Source organism: Panulirus ornatus, chromosome 16 (assembly GCF_036320965.1).
Source record: "Panulirus ornatus isolate Po-2019 chromosome 16, ASM3632096v1, whole genome shotgun sequence".
Lineage (NCBI taxonomy): Eukaryota > Metazoa > Arthropoda > Malacostraca > Decapoda > Palinuridae > Panulirus > Panulirus ornatus.
Window position 1 is genome coordinate 30898953 of NC_092239.1, and position 22540 is coordinate 30921492.

Consider the following 22540-nt stretch of genomic DNA (forward strand, 5'->3'; position numbering starts at 1 on the left):
GACGGCTCTTAAGGATCAGGTGTCGCTGTTACGACTTATATGATGGATGGAGGTACGGTATGACCCTTGAACACAAGGTATGACCCTTGAACACAAGGTATGACCCTTGAACACAAGGTATGACCCTTGAACTCAAGGTATGACCCTTGAACACCAGGTATGACCCTTGAACTCAAGGTATAACCCTTGAACACCAGGTATGACCCTTGAACACCAGGTATGACCCTTGAACACAAGGTATGACCCTTGAACACAAGGTATGACCCTTGAACTCAAGGTATGACCCTTGAACTCAAGGTATGACCCTTGAACACAAGGTATGGCCCTTGAACTCAAGGTATGACCCTTGAACGCAAGGTATGACCCTTGAACACAAGGTATGACCCTTGAACACAAGGTATGACCCTTGAACACAAGGTATGACCCTTGAACTCAAGGTATGACCCTTGAACTCAAGGTATGACCCTTGAACTCAAGGTATGACCCTTGAACACAAGGTATGACCCTTGAACACAAGGTATGACCCTTGAACACAAGGTATGACCCTTGAACTCAAGGTATGACCCTTGAACACAAGGTATGACCCTTGAACACAAGGCACGACCCTTGGCCACAAGGTATGACCCTTATGCACAAGGTATGACCCTGAGCACAATGAGACGTGTATGAGCGCAATGGTACGGCCATTGAGCACAACTAATGACCCTTGAGCACAACTGCATGACCGTTGAGCACATCGGTGCGACTATTGAGCACAAACATACGACCCTTGAGCACGACGACACAACCCTTGGGTACAGCGTACGACTCAAATGCTCAACAGTATGTATGTTAAGGAAGCGTCACGACCCTTGAGTATGATGGCTGGCCTTCGACCTGATCCGTAAGGGATTAAAGAAAAGGTTAACGTAACAGGCTGATAAAAAGCAGGCCAATGATTATAGTGAAACTATAATTGTATTTATCTTATTACGGAGATTTCACATACGTAATGCTCTCATGAATCTGTAACTTCTCGTATATATTTCCATTTTCCATTCCATCAAAAGCCGTTAGTGAAGGTATTATCACCAGTTCAAATATAGAGAAAGAAGAAATTATTCATAAAAATGGCGTTTGCTATGAATACATCTCCGACATGAAAGAGTCATTGGAATATATAGATATTGGTAACATTTAGCACGATTCCTTACTTGTTGCTTTCAGAATATCCAGTTTCCTGCCTCTCAAACACGTCATTATTCACATCAGTTATAGATTTGGACGAGAATGAATTTCAGAGGTAAACATTTCTGACGCTAAGTTCAGGTAATGCATTATACTTGCCAGACATGCGTAGCTTTTCAGTTAAGAACTGGAGATTTCCGGATGATTCTTAATATTTTTCAATTACCTACGTGGGATATATAGTACCGGGTCAGATGGAGAAAAAGGTGATAAGAAGCCGATTTCTTAATCATTTGCACAACTGGTGTGTGTGTGTGTGTGTGTGTGTGTGTGTGTGTGTGTGTGTGTGTGTGCACTGTTGTGCACATCTTGAAACTGGAAATGTATTAATGATGCGAGACAGACAAGCAGAGAAAGACAACTGTATGGCATTAGTGTAATTTAAGGACACGCCGTCTTTCAGTTATATTTCGAAATATATCTTAACCATGACACTTTAAATCATATTTACTGATCCCTAAATATGACCAACATTTGTTTATGCAAAAATCCCACCCGTCCCGTCCCGGCCATGATAAACACGCAGAAAAGTAATTACGGGAAACTTGTGGGCTCAGCCTGGGCATGAGAGCACCGTTGGTGGACGGTTATCAACAAACACATAGCGGAAAAAGAAAACTGTTTTGTATGTAATCATCACGGACGGACGGACGGACGGACGGAGCGGGGAACGTTTTTGTATATAACGAATATGGCTCATGTTTCCCCAACAGTGAATATGATTTGAGTTCATTTGGATAAAGAATGTTGAAAAATTTGCTGAAATGCGACTTATCGTAACCGAATCCCTTTAGATTTTAATAGGTAGATAAATAGTTATGTGTTTCGCAGCGTTGGATGAATGCTTTAGATGTATTCCAGCACTAAATGTTTGCTGGCAGATTATTCCCACAGTAAATGCGTGCTGGCAGATACATTTCAGTACTTAATGAGTGCTTGAGTATATGTTCCAGTATCAAATGATTTCTTGGACACGATTGTGTAAGTATCAGTTAAGTGCCTGATGACGTGTCAGCAGCGTAATCAAATATTCAAAAGATGAAACGGTACATCCAATGTTGGATTATAAATGGAAGTCACCCAGTACCCTAAGTCCGCTAAAACGTACCCACATAGCAAGCTTTCACGCCTATGTCCGGGTATACCAACTTCCTCGTTCGTAATACTGAGTATAAAAGACTTTTTAGTAAACACGATCTGGTAAGATTTAAGGTCTATGTATGTACAGAGCGCAAGTAAGGAGAGTAACCTGCTGGAAGTCGCATGACCAAACTGGGGAGATGTTTCTGTTATTGTGAAATGTCAAGCCTTGTGAGCAGATAATTGAGCCTGGAATCATACATAACACAAGTAACCAGAGTGGAGTAGGATGAGTTGTATATGAAGAGGAAGTGCACGATATTGTCAGTTAAATAAACTATGATTGTGTTCAAACTGAGCCGTCATATCGCTCAGGATGGATCATGGAACATTCGCTGACAATCTAATATTTTTTTCCTGAAATCTGGCAAATATTAGTGAATTTTTGTGACTTCATCTACGTTTTTACTATTGGGTTTTCACAGTAGGCAATATTACTGTTGGGTATGAGCTGCTCACTCTATGAAAAGGAAATGAGGAAGGTTACAGCTTCTAGGAATCTCTTCTAAGGGCCAGGCCACGCTACCTCCCAGTGATACTATCAGACCGTCACTTTATCCAAGTTAATTTTCAAAGTTTTCCCATAACTGCCACAGGTTACTGAGCTAACATTATATCTTGCTAACGACAGAATTTTACAACTCTTTCCTTATCTTCTCGCAGCTTGAGAAGATCTTAAATATATCTCATCCGTTCTTGTAATGTCCATCATCTCTACACCGGTCCCTCCAACATCGAAGATCAGAGGCATTACTTTCTGATGCATCAACTATATATATATATATATATATATATATATATATATATATATATATATATATATATATATATACATATATATATATATATATATATATATATATATATATATATATATATATATATATATATATATTGTGTGTGTGTTTGTGTGTATGTTCCACCAATTTCAGTAACGAAAATCTTATATTTTTGTCATGCAGTTTAGTGGTATTGGTAGATAAAATTAGATTTTACTCCCTAACCTCTAGACATTGCTAACTTTTGCTGGTGTCTTTTATCATGGCAACTTTATCAATTGCGCTTATTTCCGAACTAAAAACAATCCTGATATTGGTGTCCATTGACTAGATGAGTGGTAGCGATGAATAGATTTAACAGGGTTTATCTCTCAGTAAAAGGAAATATTCATCCATCAGTCGTACTCTTGAAACAATAACACATATCAAAGCTTTGTAGTTACTTAGGATAAAACACAGTCTGGGGCACCAGCAATAGATGATTATTTCCAGATAATTCTCAATTGCAGTTAAGGTCTGATAAATTCATCTTTAAATGATAAAACCTAAATTAATCTATTGAAGTCTTACTGCAGTTTTCAGAGGCCACAAAAGCGATTCCAAACTGTACGGCGACTGAAAGCACCCATATTGGTAGTAAGTCTTGGCTGATATATATATATATATATATATATATATATATATATATATATATATATATATATATATATATGCAAAAGGTATACAAGTAGCGAGTGTACATAAGATATAGGTAAAACCACAACGAAACGGAAAATGCTGTGTCAAACGCTTTCGTACATTACAAGTTGTCAAAGCTGCACTCACTTTTGACAACGTGGTATATGAAAGTGCTTGAAACCGTATTTTTCTTATATATATATATATATATATATATATATATATATATATATATATATGCATAATGAGGCCGATCAAATATATGTAAAGATTTATCTTTACAACTTCCCTGAAGAAGAATGGATTATATAACAACCTGAAAGTCTTTCAGTGAAAATTCAATCATCAAATAATAAGGATATTATCTCAGCTCTGAATCGTATAGTTTGCGAGGCTCTGTGTTTCACACGGTGATTGTTGCTTCTAAATTCCTTGAGCACGAAGGTACGACCCTTGACCACGACGATGCCACCTTCCTAAGATGTGACCGTCTGTGAACAAGATCGTACAACTCTTGGGTATGATACGCCGTCCATTGACTTCCACCTTAAGAGTAAGGTCTAAAGTCAGTCGATCATACCCAAGGGCCGTATCGTTGTGCTCAGGGACTGAGGGAAATTAAAGTAAACGTATTGTTTACAAACGCCACTCAAGAAGTCGACATTTTCCACAAATATCAACAGCCAAGATTCTGGTTATACGCTAACTCATTCTTCACTGCGGGAAAACAATTTTCAAGTATCTCAAAAATTGCTAAAGATATTGAATCCTCCCGTGACATTGGAAAGGTATATAGAAATACAACTTTGAAGTGAGAAAGATTCATCCAAGACACTGTAGTTGCTTTTATAAGATATGAATCATGTCATGTACGAGAAAGACGCAGTATAGTTACTCTACTGTCGGTGTACAACACACGTTATGTCATCACTGTGTACTTTACGAATCTGAAGCATGACTTACACAGGATAATGAAGTAATTACGCCTCCAATGTTGTGTCATACTGTTATGATGACGGTTGTCTGTCTCTACTGATACAACTGGAATGGACTCGTGATATTTATAGCAACAGCCACACTCGATGGTCGAGGTCTTGCTCGATGACTTTGATTTTGTATCTAAAGAAGTTTCATAACTTTACATATCCCATCTACGCTTCGTCACCTGTTTCTCTGTATGAAAAGAAAAAAAGAATAGCAGTTTCGTAGTTTACGGTTTTGATACAATATATAGCAGAACGAAGAGCACTTGTAAATCACTCAGGTAACCTCCTGCACAACCTGAAGCGTTTTATTTCAACAAAGATCTCAACCAAATGGATTAAGACGTGTATAAAGCATTGGGTAAGGCAAGAATAAGCTACTTTTCTATCACGTCTGAACCCAGCAGATCGTTTTCTTACCTAACATGATTATGTTTCCATCCGCTTTAGAACAGTTATCATGATTCTACGTAGTTGCAGCTGAACAAATAGTTCCTCCTATATCACAAAACCTCGCCCGCTTGCTGGATAACATAACGTTGAAGTATTTTTCAGAATAAAGTGACTGGAATTTCCCTCTCACCCAGTGATGTTAGTGCGAAGAACATTTGAAGCGAAAACATAAAACTTTCTTTGAAAAACATGAATTCACAATGTGGTGCTCTCGACCAAAACACCCAGAGAAATTAGATACCAATCTAATTCTTCCATGACCTTAAAATATAGTTCATTTCTGCATTGATAAGGTAATTTACAAAAATGATATTCAGTGAGTTGGAGGAATACTGCAACATTCTGGTCTTTAATGAATTAAGCCCGTGACTAACGAAAACAGTACTTGATTACTCGCATTACAGGAGTACGAGTAAATTGTGATGAAGCGTTGTACTCTTGTAATCGTAACAGTTTACTGTTGCATTAACTGAATGTTTCTGGTGAAAACATTAATAGAAGGAATGGCGACATATTACTTTCTTGTTATTCTTCGAGCCATACAATAAAGTTAAGGAAATAGAAAGGGGATGAATATTGTTTCAAACGATGGAATTAATATTATTCTTATTTATCAAAAGTTTCATTGGACAGCTTTTAACAACAACTTCAACATAATTAGCAAACATTAAGCACTTGAGCAGTCTGGAGAGTGTAGTTTCAAATGATTGTCTGGTGGAGTGATGTTTAAGACCGGGTTAGGAAGGCAATATTTTAGTGTTTGTCGAGTCAAGTTGGTGTATCACTATCATGTTTTAGGTGTTACCGGGCTTTGCCTTACTAGTGGTTCCTGGTATTAGATTACATATAACAGCAACAGGTACATTGTCACCTATGATGACCTTGAGGATTGTGTTGATTTACAGCTCCAGGTATTGTGTTATGTTGACCCAGAGTATTATGTCACTGGTGATAACAAATATTGGGTTTTCCTGGTCTATAAGCTAAGGTACTGTCCGTTTTTCTGAGCGCTCCATCTCACACCATCGTAAACAAGTGCAAGAAAAAAATATAGTCCCTTTTCTCAAAAGTACATTGATTTATGATCTTTCTTCATATCACACCACCTAATTACAGATCTGCAGTTTCTACTACATTCTGCTATCTTTATTTTTCTATTGTTTCGAGGTGTAAAAGTGATATCAAGCGTAATTCAGAATTATACTATTTTTACCAAGTTTCAGGGTTGTCACGTATTATAAGAGTTATACCTTCTACATTCTCTTTGTAATAAGTTCTTAGAAAATGTGTGCGATTTATGGGGTACTATAAGATAAATTTTGAAAAATACCTAGCTATGATATCAAAGTAACTAAAGCAGTATAATAACATATGTTGTACCATGTCTATTGCCTTATATAGATATTTCCATTTCTGGTTTCAGCTTTCAATGTTCAGGTCCAAAACAAGATCCCAGATCGGTTCACAAAGAACTTTGATATAAAACTCAACTAGTCTGTTGTATAAATGTGTGTTACGTTACATAATTTCATCCTTTTTCACTCTCTCGCTGCTTATATTGACGAATGAGAAGATATCATCAGATTAATCTGACAACAGTTTGATAATTTTTCAGAGGATAGTAGAAATTATCACGGACAAGAGTAGCTGATGATATATCACAAATACAGTATTTAATCTCACAAAAATTAGTTCGTTTACTTATTCGTGAGGCACACTGTTCATTTACCCATAGAAAGCGTGACAACCAATTTTCTTCTTCCAATAATAAGTCCGTGTGGTCTTTGGCCAGAAGTGTCTTCAGCAACTTCTGTCATTCTTCCTTACCTTTACTCTTCTCTTGTAATGATACTGTAACCGTCTTTCCTAATGAAAAAAAGGAGCCACTCTTCTTGATTTCTCTTCTCTTCTCAATCTCCATCCTGGATGATACCAACATCCCTTCACCTAATCCTATGTTCCTCCCTATAGACCGTATTGATCCCTCCAGCCATCTCACTGATACTGTCTCGATTGCCTATCTTCTCACCTCCCACTTTCTTGACCATCACGAGTCTCAGTCTTCTCTCTCACCATCAGTGTGGCTTTAATCCTTACTGAAAGACTTTGGCAAATCTTGCGTTATAGCTCTTGATATCTCGAAGAATTTTGACATTTTGCAGTTGGGATCTGATTTCCAAGCTCGTCTCTTTTGGTTTTCCATCCTTGCTTTGTTCTGCCATTTCTATTTTTTGTTTTCTTTCTCTCTGGCTGGTTCGTCTCTAACCTTCATGTTACCTCATCTCTCCTTTTATCATCAGCGTGCCCTACAAAGGTCTGTTGTCTCACGCTCTTAATTTTTGTTAACGATTCTCTTTCCTCAGAAAATCATGTTTTACTCATAGACTTGTGATCAACTCTACAACTCCTTCTCTGTGACAGTATATTTCATTTGTTTGTCTGTTTTTCTATATCTGCTTCATTTTGTATGACTCGACGTTTGTCTTGTCACAACTTCTGTTAACTATGAAATGGGTAAGAATTCTCAGGGGGACGTGACCTGATAATTTCTTTATTTTCATGGTCTTTTGCATCTTCCATGGCTTTATCATACTATCTTCATACAAAGCAAACACAATATGTATCAAAGTGACGGCTAATCCTACACATCACGATGACCCAAGTCTCCATCTGTAAAACTGCTAGTGTTGGTTACGTGCCCATTTCCCGGAAGAACAGTGAACCAATCATACAGAAGGTTGATTCGTCCTTGTATGGAGTATTGCTCGTACACGTTGGACGCCTCTAGATCTGTCCACTGACAGCTGAGTCAGGCTCGAACCAATATATTTTTCCAGCCCTTCCGTCACACACTAAACACTGACTCGCTTTCCCATCGCCACACTATTAGTTCTCCTTCCGTCTTCTGTAGATATTATATTGATTTCTGCTCTTAAGAACTGGCTGTTTGTGTGTCCCAGCCAGTAGCTTTGAACCTCGTTTTTCTCAGTAAACGTACGCTGCATGATTACATTGTGGCCGCTGGGAACACAAGAGAAGATCGTTGTAATGTCTCCTTCTTTCCCTACACCTTACAAGCGACTTTTTTATAATCCACAAAAACCATTATATTATCGTTTTTCTTCTTTTTTGTTTTTTCTCCATTTCTTTCACCTTTGAAAGTTTCATGTAAGTACTTGTTTCGATGCCTCACTCCATGTCTGGAACGTCTGAAATATTCAAGAAAATGAAAAATCGCTGTATTTTCTGTTGCGTTTCCTCGTTTAGTGATATCTGATGAGGCTTCTCTGATATCCCACTTATTTCTGCAATGATCCCTTCGCTATATATGCTGACTTCCTCGCTATATGCGTGCAGACCCCCCCCCCCCCCCCCATTTATGCAGGTATAATCTTTATTTCTAATTAGGTGATATCCTCCTCGGGGCAAAGCTGCAGTAGTTTATAATACCGCATAAGGCTTTTGCCCCGCAGAACGGCTCCACAAATTAAAGGTTGAGATTATCTTGATCAGATTCGCTTACTTTGGCAGACCCCATCCTCACAAAGCCAGGTTATGTGTGTGTGTGTGTGTGTGTGTGTGTGTGTGTGTGTGTGTGAGATCAATGTTTGTATTTACTTACAGGTACAGTTACGGGGAAGGAATTATACACATTTAGACCTCCGTATCTTAAGCTTTACTTCTCTCTTGCAGCTCTTTATATTCATGTTGCAAATTCTTGTTCTTCCCCTTTTTTTATACTTTTCATTCACCTGGGATGGCCTTTGATTAGGTCATATTTTGCCTCTTCTTTTTCATAAAGAATTTGTGTGTTTGTGTATGTATGCACGCAACTCTCTCTCTCTCTCTCTCTCTCTCTCTCTCTCTCTCTCTCTCTCTCTCTCTCTCTCTCTCTCTCTCTCTCAACTGAGAATCAGGATAGCAGTGATGCCTGGTAAGGTTTCAGCAGGTGTGATTCCACACAGCCAGACACGGGAGCCAGCCAGGTGCTGCTAGGTAAGGCAGGCGTCAGACAATCGTGCAAAATCTATGCCAACTTGTGTGGATCTTTGACACTAACGTGAAAGTTTGGGGGAAACCTGTACACAATTTTTCCTCTTTGATCGGAATTATTGCCGGAGATTATGAGAATGTGTGAGCGTCTTGCGCCACAGATGGTTGGAGAAAGTAAGCCAGACTGTGTCTTGATGAATTGGCTCACCAGGTGCCTTCTACCTGGGCAGCGTCTTGGTGAGATGGTGACCTGTGGTGCCTTGTAATGAGACGAGAGTAAGGCCCTAATGAGAGGATTACCAGGAGGCGTTTCCGTTAGAAAGATATGTAATTACTCTCCTTTGAGAACACTTACTGTCACTATCAGTGACTAATTGACTAACTATCAATGTTTAGATTTGGTATCATATGGCTGGCGATGACGTTGGCCAACTACACATGTATTATTATATCTTTCCTATGACAGCTTTACACAGTAACGTATCGTATCACTGTATCAGTGGACGTATGAATCCTGGTTGCGGCAGTCGGTGCACACACAACTCAGTTGTTCATCCTCCCCTAATAATGATATTAATTAGGGCCTAAGTTGATCGTGCCGTCTCAGCTAACATATAAAAGAAAATATTCTCTTCTGTTGATGTTCATGATACACCGCTATATCCGTCAAGCTGTGCATTGGTGTGTGTTGTCTGTCTTTCTGTCTGTCTGTCTACCTATCCTAGCTCTTCGAAGGTATATACGTTGTGTAATCAACTCCTTTATCGATATAATCAATGGACTAGATTATGGCTATAGATTTGTTACCCACATGTTGGGGATTTGGGCAATGGCAAGATGTCATGGTAGCCATAGATTAATCCTTATAAAAATTGCCATGCATTAAACTACGCCATTGGCTCTAAGTAAAGATGTTTCCCTCACCAGAACCCCGGACGCTGTCTTCCCATGCCAGTAGGTGGGAGTTACGTGTGGGAACACCCCCACCTGCTCTCACAGTGGTCGACTCTGGTTCATTATTCTCATTAACGGTTGATTGACTTCCCTGCAGCCAGAGGCGGAAACCATGTATAGATAGTACACAAACAGTAAACAGTGGGCTACGGAAAGAGGGATGTTTTTTAGTGTCACCTGGTGTGTGATGAAAGAGGAGGAGAGGGAGGAGGAAGACCAGATGAAGGAGGTATAGGTGAATTTAGGATGAATGAAAGTTTTGTAAATGTTGCTAAGTTTAGGTGAAGGAAGTCCAGATGTGTGACGACGAAGAATATAGAGACGATACCCGGGGTATTTGATGATAGGTATCATGTGTTCGTTCCAACTTATCTCATTACTAAAGTGACACCGAGAAGCTTGGTGGCCTGAATGACTTGGAAGGAGTTGAGGGGTCTACTGGGATAACAGAGAGGGGGTGTGGTTTCAAACGAGGCAGACGTGCATAACTTCGACCATGATTCGGGTGGTGCCATGATTGAAGGTAGTCCCGTCGAAGAGGTTGTTAAGGGTGTTATGGAAGTCAGTGTAGCCACGAGAGTGTAGTTAACGCTGAAGCCAATTTTAGAGTCGTTAGCGTAACTCCAGTGATCAAGCGCAAGTATCATGGTAGCATTTACAAGGATAAGGAAGTGTGTGTGTATGTGTGTGTGAGTGTGTGTGTGTGTGTGTGTTACACTTGCTCTAATTCTGAAGTTTCGTTCTTCCTGTGTATGGTCATATACAAAATGTATCATGCCCTCTCTTTTTCCTCAGAACAGGGCAAGCAAATGTCACTGATTAAAGAAATACATATGTAACTTGCAGACCCGTGAGTTACTGTTTTTTCTCTGCTATGTAATGTTGTCATTCTATAGCGTAATACGTGGATACATTATGACATATTAGAGAAGACAAGACAAGCAGCAAGGATCTACCTGTCAATCTGTCCATCCGTCATCTTCAATTCTTTCTCCGCGTACCCTGGTTGTAACCGGTTCATCCACCCAACTATTGCGTGTGACTTTCCTATTACAGTTTAACGTGTGTTTACGATTTCTGACAATGAGAATTCAGTTAAACATTTGAACATCAGGATTCTATGTTCGAATCGTTGGCTCACCCAACCCCAATGTATTTATGTATACTTTCTCGTCCATGCAAGGATCTCTATAAACCATGTATAAAGGTTATTGTAGTGTTTTTTAATACATATGTGTCTTTTCTGCTCATGTATATCAGAACCCGACACCTCACAGCCTAGGTCGGTAGGGGTAAATATGATCCACACGGACCTTGACGTGTGTCAGCCACGTCACAGGTCACATCGACACCCGTGTCTCATGTGATATTATGGCTCGAGTGCGTCAATTTCATACATAGATACTAATTTTCCGGAAATAATTTACGACTTTTTATTATAGCATATAACCCCTAAGTCCATTTTCCGTAAGATGTAATGTGCCGTATGTATGTACCGGAGGAAACAACGCCGATAATCCGTTAACAGCATGAAATGTCATGGACCAGTGACGGTCCGGGACTGGTGTGGAGGCGGTGGGCGGAGTGAGTGTTAGTGCATGTCGAGCCGTTGGTGAAAGGGTGTAGGCGACGCTCCCGAGCCGTGTGTGCTGCATGTGGCAGCCTCCAACACTGTTCACTGGTGAGCTCCCACTCGTCTTTAGTTAGATTTCTTTATTGTTAACTGGGACACTGACAGCGTGGAGGTACTCTGCTTGTGTTGGTAGAGAGAAACTTGGCTATCGCATTCGTAGTTACACATAATTACTGAATGACGCAGTGCTCTCACAGCAGACGGTGGAAACACAGGTTGTATTGTTGATGTATTTTACAATAATCATACTTAATCAGCGATTAAAGCTACCCAAGGGTTCGACTATACACCATTCATCACCCTAGTCTGAATAGTACAGTCTGTGGACAGTCTGTTGTTACCACCAGCTTACTTGTCATTGTTATATGTCATGTGAAGGCGTTTAGAGATCTCTCCTTAAAAACAGTGATTGAGAATCATTTCCTCTACATAACAATATTGTGCATGTCGAGACTGGAAAATTGCAAGGTTGATATACCTCTACGGAGAATATGTTAGCTGCTACCCCATAAGGTGCTCGTAGAGGGAGCGGCCAGCCACCTCGCATGATGAGACGAGGCAGGAAGCAGGTGCTGTGATCTCTCTGAGATATCTGTCTGTCAAGACATTTTACTCCAGCAGCCCTGCACTGCCTCACACCCAAGTCAAGACTGCATAAAACTGGTTGTTAACTGTAGTTCCATTTACAGTAATCAAGACTAGCCACTACTAACGACTAACTGTACTTAAACTGACAGCGAGGAAGATTAGCCAGTACCAGTTATTAACTGTAGTTCCATCAGTAATCATGTTAGCTGACTTTCTAACACCTGCACGCTAGCGCCGAGTCCATATTGGTACCTCCTTTATTTTGAATAACATAACGATGATAAACAAATTCATCGAAATTATATGGTGTTTGGAGGTTAGCTAAAGCGGATTTTGCTTTGTTTACGTTCCGGTATCTGACACTTGAGTTGCCACGAAACCTGATCCACGTTTGATGTTAAACGTATCTGGGAAAATAATATTCATTAACTCACAGTCGCTCCCAACTTACTAGTCGGAGAGTTGGAATGGTTAATTCCAATAAATTTTGTATCATACATTTATTAGATTTAGCGAAATCACAAAGCTTTGCCAGAACGGAGTAGGCCAGGGAGGCGGACCGCTGCGCATGGACGTATCGAGTCTCTCCACCACCGGGTACCCACACACGCCCTTAAGTGTGTTGTTCGATTTATGGCCATAAACTTCAGGGAAGTCAATAAGCAAGAGCCTGCAGTAGTTTAGTTACGTTGGCAACATTATAGTACTCTGTTGTTTGCTCTCGCAGTGGCACCTCCCAGGCTACCGATGTCCATACTGGATGTTTTCCCAACTGTCTCACGACGAGACGCTCTACAAAGCGAGGTGATAACTATCCATATTTTGCTTCCACGAACGTTATAATGGGATATGTAATTAGACACAGTCCGCTGGCTCAGCAAGAAGTGTGTATAGTCATAATTTATCGTCCCTGCTCTCTGACAAACTTTCAATATGTTTCCTATTGACGTGCAGGACACACCTAGAGTTTGCCGTATGACCCGAACGCCTAGTCTGGCATCATCTGGTTTGGTACAAGTGGTTTCATCACCTGACGTGTCTCAGCAAACAATTTTTACTCCACAAGTGCATTATGTATGACATTGTTTATATGGTGATCAATTTACTTGAAAGATAACACTTCTCATTTCTGTTATCATTCAAGCAAGTTGATCATCAATCTTAACATGGTTTCACTTGACATTTAGGGAGAGAAGTTTTATGTTAGGTGGAAGTGTTAAGTAATGAACAATGTGTGCTGGTGAGGCTGTTGCCTTGCCCGCTGTGGTAAGTAGCACAAAAAGTCAACGGGTTGGCGGGAGGCGGCGACCAGTCAGCTGATTGAGTTCAGGATCACGCGCTCTCCCTGACCTCTCCTCTCATGCCAGCACAGCCCTATCTCGGGACACCTGCCTCCACTCTGCCTAGGATTTCTGCCCCACTCCACCCTGGGACAACTGCCCTAGTCCATCCTGGGACACGTACAATAGGATGACAATGTCCTTAGGAAGGAGTATGGATGTCGTGGGAGATGATGAGGCAGGACCCGCCTATGTGTATACGGGTCTGTATGTACTCTTGTTGTACTTGGTTTTGTCTGCTCATTTAGGTGTTTCTTAGTGTGTATTCCTGTCCGTGTGTTAGTGGCTCTCTGGTATTATATTTTTGTGCATACGGCCAAGGAAAATTTACACTCGTAAGTCCCTATCTCGTAACACTTTCTGTAATGTATATTTTTGACTTAACCAATGGGAGTCGCATTTACTCTCTCCTCACTCAGCTTGTTCCAAGATTTGATAACTCTTGTTACCTTCCTGTTCTGGACTCTGAGCATCAAAGAGCTGCTCTATGTTAATGTCGTCATGGCCTCCTAGATATATATAAATAGCTATCATGTCTCCACATCTTTCCTCTACTGTGGGCAGACGGAAGGGTTTCCCTCCACCTTTTTTGATATTCTACGTTGGAGGCTCCAGTCATGTACAAGGTCCACATCAAGGCTGGGCTTTAATGAAATATGAAGAGTTTAATTAAAGGAAAAAGGAGAGACAATGGAAAGTGTTTACGAATTTTGTAAGATGTGAAAACCCTGTTTTTTGAAATATGGCAGGTCATAGTTATTGGGAAAGATATGAGAGAGTAGAGAGTTCCAGAACTTCGAAGTGAAGGGAAAGAAACAGTTATCAAAACGGCCCACCCTTGAGTTGCCAACGGCCACACACTAATCATGTGACGCAGCAGCTTGTCAAGTATTGCGTATTCTAGCTGGTGGTGGGGGCACATAAGCACTCACATCTCTGGAGCAGAAACCAAAATGATACCTACAGAAGAGGGAAAGTGAACCAAAATTGTTGCGGAGGGCAAGCGGGGTCATGCTCTGAAGTTAGCCATGGACAGTGTATATGTCGGATCGCTTTTGACTTAACTGTGTCAAGTTAGGATGTTCATCCCACTCAGGTCTGTTATCAGTCTTGTTGCATTCCTCTGAACCTTTTCAAGAGGTTCTGTGTGACCCCTCAAGGGAGGAGACTATACTGTGTGAAAACATATACCTGCCTTTGAATCTACCAGTCTTTACCTATTTGCAAAGTACGAGGAAAAAGTTCTGATAACTGCACGTTATATGTGTCAGTGTATGTGCGTCTCTTCCTGTGTCTGTAGTTTACTGGGAGGGAGTTCTGCAGTCGTGGAGCCCCAGCTCTTGTGTGTGTGTGTGTGTGTGTGTGCCCGGGCAGTAGCGGGCTGGCCTGGCCGCGGCCCCAGGTCTACCCGCAAGGCCCTAGGACCGCTCATCCAGCCAGACGATGCTAACCTCGCTGGGACGCTCTACCTGCACGAAGGTGTCCAGCAGTTGCCGTCCAAACCTGTTCGCATTTTGCTTCATCATACGGGAATCATTGGTTCATATAGTAGATGGGTGTCATTCGTTAAGTAAGCCGAGGTGAGCTGCTGGAGGTGGAGGTTTAATAACGTTTGGTTAGGTTAGATTTGGTTTTGTTGTCGTTCTGAGTGTCAATATTGTTCGGTGTAACAGCACGCATATTACTGGGGGAGGTTAGTGACCCAGGGTGGCCAGCAGGGGCGTGTAGTGGACCCCACGGACGAGTCCCTGAACGCTTCACCCACGCCCTATCTCCCCACGCCAAGTACCTCCACGCCTCGCCCGCGCCCTGTTCCTCCGCCATGCCCCCCCCCCCTCCTCTCTCTCTCTCTCGCCAGGTCCCCCCACGCCGTTTTCCCCCTATGACGTACCCACACCTCACCCACACTGCCCCCCCACGTCTCACCCACACTGTGTTCCCCCACGCAGTATCTCTTTTAACTGCATCACTGTCATATGATTCCTGTCTTTGTGGTCGTCAGCGGCTTTGTGTCTTTTTCTCCTCAAACTTCAAAGGTTATAGTGTCCTTGCTGAGCCCAGGGTCTTGTGTGGTCCAGACATAACTAAAGAGTTAAGAAAGTCTTTATGTAGATGAGTGATGCCCAGATGACCTAAATTCAGAGCAGCGTGGTAGGCTTTTGTGGGTGTGTGATAACTATGTGTGTTTTACGGAGAGAGAGTTCTACCCTCGTGTTGCCCCGTCTCTTAACCCTGCCTTTATGAACCATGTCCTTACTTCCGTGTATGTGTGCTTACACACCCCAACCTATGCCAAGTGCCCATTTTCAAGACCAGCCCCTAAGGGAAGAAGAACAGCTGGGTGGATTGAACACCGGCTGCCACAACCATGATTCGATCCTTTGTAGGTTTTGTTCCAGGCTGTCGTGTGTACATGACGGGCAGTAACGCTAACCAATACACCACGGAGCTCCTTGTATATATGCTCTACTAATACACAGACATATGTATGTTAGCCTAGTGTATAATCTTGTTTGATTACACAAATCAAAACCCTCTCTACTAATCTCAGTGACGTATTGCCTTGTCTGTCGGTAGAAAGACCATTTGAGGACCGATTAACGAAGCAGTGCAGGATTACCCGAGCCAGAAATCCCATTTCGAATCGGTGATGAAACTTCCACTCGATCAGGGAACCTTTTACTGTTGGACACATGTGGCGTCACATGCTGGAGAGTTTACACCAATAATATTTCATCCATAAGAACGTGAAGGAAAGAATAACACAAAACCTAAAAAGAAAAACAGTTTTTTTTATGAAGTCAGCAGCTCCACCTCAGGTAAGCATACCAGCCGAACAATAATATTCACTTCAAAGGCAATTTTGATGAATGGCTGGGCGCTGCCCCTGGCCTGTGTCAACAAGAATACTGAAGCTCTACAACATGACGGTCAATATATAGGCATCACTTAGTGCTGTATAAAGTATCAAAATTATATATATATATATATATATATATATATATATATGTACTTTTCCTAGCGCTACCTCGCACACATGAGGGGGGAGGGGGATGGTATTCCATGTGTGGCGAGGTGGCGATGGGAATGAATAAAGGCAGACAGTGTGAATTGTGTGCATGGGTATATATGTATGTGTCTGTGTGTGTATATATATGTGTACATTGAGATGTATAGGTATGTATATTTGCGTGTGTGGACGTGTGTGTATATACATGTGTATGGGGGTGGGTTGGGCCATTTCTTTCTTCTGTTTCCTTGCGCTAACTCGCAAATGCGGGAGACAGCGACAAAGCAAAATATATATATATATATATATATATATATATATATATATATATATATATATATATATATATATATATATATATATATATATTCACCATTTCCTGCTTTAGCGAGGTAGCGTTAAGAACAGAGGACTGAACCTAAGAGGGAAAATCCTCACTTGGCCCCCTTCTCTCTTCCTTCTTTTGGAATAATAAAAACTGGAGGGGAGGATTTCCAGCCCCCCCCCCCCCCCGCTTCCTCCCTTTTAGTCGCCTTTTACGACACGCGGAAAACAGCGATTAAGTATATGCGCGTAAAAGCTAAATCGCTGTCCTTTTTAAGTTATGTTAGGCAAAAATTTACATATTCAGTAACGGTAAACAGTGGAAGGGTTACAAGCAACGACTTTCCTTGATCAATGTTGCCATGAGGGAAAAACCTGCGCCGAACATTTCTCTTGTTTATCTTTTCTGTTCGTCATGCATCACATCCTTCTATATATGTCAGGTGTGTTTTGCCGGAAGACCCAGCTGGTGTGTATACTGCCGTGTCCACCTGACATGAGCCTGCATGTCCAATACTACTCTCATTATGATTTATTGTATTCTATATCAACCATAGTGAGACATTCTTGTATCATTATCATTTGTATCTTGAAAAAGACAGCGGCAGAAGTGTCTTAAGCGAGCTTCGGCTCCAGGTCTCTTGTCTACTCCACTGGTTTATCAGTTAATGTTCACTAGTTTTCAAGGAATACTTCCATTCAGTAACCTATGTATCCAGCTCAAAGACTCGTTTTATGAAAGTCTACTTTCAAAACTGACCTTAGAATCCATATCAGCGTCCTACACAATAGCCAATCTCCCGTGCGAGTTACGACTGAACATTCGTCGCCTGAGTAGCATTGCAGCTACAAATGACCGAACACTGTCATGAAACGTGATGATGATGATGATGTTATGATGATACATCTTTAATCATGTGCGTGATGTATCAAGCATTGGAGAATACTTAAACGTCTGAATCATCCACAAAGGCAGGGAAAGAGACATTGCGAGATTTAAGTGTGTAACAGAAACTACCTTGGCTGAATGAGATTTGAGGTCAAATTATTCCTTTAAAGATGATGATGCAACACAGTGACGATAGTGTGACGCTGATAGTAGGATGGCTCAGAGTGATGATGATGTTACACTGACGATAGGGTGGCCCAGTGTTGGTGTTACATTGATGACAGGGTAGTCCAGTGATGGTGTTACATTGCTGATAGGGTGGCCTAGTAATGGTGTGACAGTGATGAGATTGTGACACAGTGATGAAGGTTTGACACATGTTAGGGTTGCTCATTGATGGTGTGACAATGATGTCAGGATAGTCTGATGTTTGGATAGCACTGTCATGATGGGTCTGACACAAATCACATGTCACATATAGTTGATGTTGCGTGGTAGCCCAGCCTCACCTCCCTCCTGTTAATAAGACGGATGTTCCATATTGCACTTAATGTTATTATTAAGAATGGTAGTGACGTTGTGTTCTAGTGTTCCTGTTGCTCTTACTGCGTTGTTGCTACTGTTACTTGTCTTCTCGATGTTACTTTTGTCGTTCCTTTTATTTTTATTGTTCATACGGCTATTTGTTGTTGTTGTTGCTGCTACATGTTATTGCTATTGTTTTCGTCGTCGATTTCTACTTATTGTTGTTGTTATTAGTGCTTCTATTTGTTGTTATTAGTGCTTCTATTTGTTGTTATTAGTGCTTCTATTTGTTGTTATTAGTGCTCCTTTTTTCGTTGCTGTTTTATTCCACTTAAATACTTTTGTTTCCCTAAAGTGATGGTGTTAGTTTGGTTGGCTTTGTTGCTCTTACTACGAGGTTTTGGTGTTGGCGTTACCAACGTTTTCCTGTAGTCTTTACTAAGATGTTGTTCATCTCGATAACTTGGTAAGTACTGAAGTACTGCTACTGGTTATACTGTAATACTGATCCTGTTGGTTACCCTGTTATGTTCCTGTTGGTTTTACTGTGAGGTTTTGTTATGATGATGACAGGAAGACTTGACTACCATGTTCTTATTACTTGTATCGCGATGGTCAGGCCATGATACTGGATTTTTTTTTATCGTTGTTGTTGTTGTTGTTATTATTGTTGTGTTTAAAGTTACTGTCAATTTTACAAACTTGATTGGTGCTTTCATCAAATTAAACTATAGAACCAGTTTCTTTTATTTAGACGAATTATCGATGATTTTGCTAAACAAACTTTTATCATTGTTGATAGTTATGGCTGGGGTGGAGCTTGGGTAGGGGTGACCCCCCAGTGTGTGTGATGGCCGGGTCAGTGCCTGCTGCTGCTGCTGCTGCCACACCCACGCTGCATTTGGCTCAGCCGCTCACAATGTTTTCCTGCCTGCATGAACAATATCGTGTGTGTGTGTGTATTATATATATATATATATATATATATATATATATATATATATATATATATATATGTTTCCCCATAGACATTATGCTTTCGAATACACATACATGTCAAGATATATAAATTCTTATGTAGGGTTTTGTCTTTATGTATTCATATATACACGTTCAAATATTGTACACTCGTTGTGAGAGAGAGAAAATAAACGTGGATTATCTCTTACCGAACTGAGATTGAAGTGGGTCAGCCGACTGGGTCAGCAGACCAGCCCTGTACGACATATGTCTGCTGTGGTGCAGGTTAGGGCAAGTGAGGTTATCTCCAGGAGCACGACGGTAAGACCTTCAAACACCGCTGTGGAACCCTTGAGTACGACGGTACGATCCTTGTGCACGATGTTGTGGCCCTTGTATATGATGGTCAGGCCAATGATCTGACCCTTATGGGTCAGTTATTGACAAACTAACTACCAGATATCACAAAGTGAAGAGTTTTTCAGGAACCTTCTTATCCTCCACCAGAACTATGTTGCTGAGTGTCTGTTTTTCTAACTTCGGACGTCTGGAGTTTTCTTCTAGGACTGTGTGACCGTTGGAATGAGAGCATTCTGCTTGTAGATATATATATTCAAATCATCTGACTGTCTACCGGATTTGTATAACTCAGATTAATGTGTTTGATAATGCCCGTGTGTGCTGTTGTATACTGCTGAGACCACTGTATGTGTCAGACCCACACCCTTCATATGAGTTGGGTTCATCATTACCGAATGATGAGGTTAAGTTGAAATAAGGAAAGCCTCACAGTCCCTCACTTGGCTCATTGCTCTGTTCTTTCTTTTGTAAAGTAATACAGAAGGAAGAATTTCCAGCCCCTTAACTCCTGTCTCTCTTATGTTGCCTTCTGCGACACGCATGAGGTACAAGGGTAGTATTCGTTGTCTTCTATTCCCAGGTTGAACTACTGATATCTTTTGATTGGTCCAATAACGAAAGATGCCCCACAGAACCTTAGTGACCCGGGTTATTGTTACCTCCTCCAGTAAACACAACACCAGGAACGCTAACTCAGCCTATGTGACTTTTACCTCGCTGACGTCAGCACGCTGTGTTATTCACTCGCTTCCTGTCACATAAGTGACGTATGTATAATACTGTACAGTTGTCAACCCCGACCCCGCCACCATAAATATGCACCCGCCCCATTGTCCTTGTCTTTACATAAACGTACGACCATTTTATATATATATATATATATATATATATATATATATATATATATATATATATATATATATATATATATATAAAGATCTGTGGTGTGAGGAATATGTACACATGTGCATCTCTGTGTATTTCTAACTAGTACATATAAATCAGAGGGTCTGCGCTCATTACTTAGTCTTACTGCAAAAGTATTCGTATATACTGTATCATTCGTTTTCAAAGATACAGCGTCTCTCTCTCTCTCTCTCTCTCTCTCTCTCTCTCTCTCTCTCTCTCTCTCTCTCTCTCTCTCTCTCTCGTCTTGAGCATTTAAATGTTTTTGTTTTATCGATGTACTGCCTCATGTGGGTGTGTGTGTGTGTGTGTGTGTGTTACGTACAAGTCGTCCACCACATCCACAACTCCCCGTGCCCGCAGCTCATCCTGTAGCACAACACACTCATCTTGTAACATAACACATTCAGCCGGTAACGCTACGCACTCATCTTTAACATAACACATTCAGCATGTAACGCTACGCACTCATCTTGTAACATAACACATTCAGCATGTAACGCAACACACATCCTGTAACAGAACACACTCAGCCTGTAACACACAACACTCAGCCTGTAGCACCACACACTCAGCCTCAGCCTGTAACGCTACACATTCATGCTGTAACACAACACACTCAGCCTGTAACGCTACACACTCGCCCTGTAACACAACACAGCCTGTAACGCTACACCTTGACTTGTTCGTAGACCGGATCTTACGCCAGGGTCGTACTCCCGTGCACGAGGGTTGTACCCTCGTGTTTAAGATCCGTGCTCAGGGGTCGTGCCTCGGTGCTGAGGGTGTGACAAGAAACCAGGAAGTAACAGACGGAAAACTGTAGCCTAATTATCGCATGGTGAGAACGTTCACAGAAGAAATATGGTTGAGTGTCAGTCGTTAGCCGCAGCAGACAAAAGACAATCAGATGCGCCTGTTCTTTCCCTCGTCACACACACACACACACACACACACACACACACACACACACACACACACCATCTCGCACCCTTATTTTCACGAACATTATAATCGAGTCAATCAGGTGACCATGATGCAGGTGGCGTGTGTACCTCATAGTGTGAGTGCACGCAACTCCTGCCTCCCACACCCTCCCTCTACCTACATTGTGACACTGAGAGTGGACGAAGGTTCTGGCCATCACTTCAGTATTCCTCACGCCTGTAGTTAATCTTTTGAGCACGATGGTACAACACGTTGGTATGATTGTCTGTTCAAGTCGTGTCAAACACCAGGCCATCATACCCAGTGGTTACACTATCATCGTGCCACAAATCACAAGGTCCCAACACCGCATTTAATTTATTTTGAATAGTCATACAAGTTTTATATCTCCAGGAACGATATATGATAATTTATCGTAATAAATGTCAGTAATATAGCCAAGCGAAAATCAAACGATTGTCCAGACATTGTGACAGAATTTCGTTCCATTTGCTATGAATTCCACTCAAACATATATGGAAATATCGTTGCTACAAATCAAGGGAATCACTGACAAAATTAGCACACTCAAATCTGAACTGCAAATCGAGGAATGATATATATTCCATGGATGATACTGAGAGAGGAATATCAGACAATACAAATTGGTAAGTAAAATGGCCGCCAGAAGATTTTGGGAAATACAACCAAGTTTCATCATTTTCATATTAGGACTTGGAGACATTCTTGCCATCGTATGTGAGGGCACCATTACCTCACTTGGGCTCACTGAGGAAAGCTTTATCCGCACATTTTTATTATCATTACAATGAGAAATAAGAATAATCGTTGGTATCTTCATTTTTTTTTT

General features: G+C 41.1%; 1 protein-coding gene across 2 annotated transcripts in view; it reads left to right on the top strand.

The window, feature by feature from the left end:
- The window catches only part of LOC139754206 (uncharacterized), a 94103-nt gene that overhangs the window by 39859 nt on the left and 31704 nt on the right, over positions 1–22540 (top strand). The window contains exon 1 of one of the 2 annotated variants that reach the window (XM_071671444.1): positions 11764–11888. The exons of the other annotated variant lie outside the window; for it this stretch is intronic. The gene's annotated coding sequence lies outside the window, so the exon portion shown is untranslated. Of the gene's footprint in view, positions 1–11763; positions 11889–22540 lie in introns of those variants that run through there. 2 annotated transcript variants of the gene reach the window in all.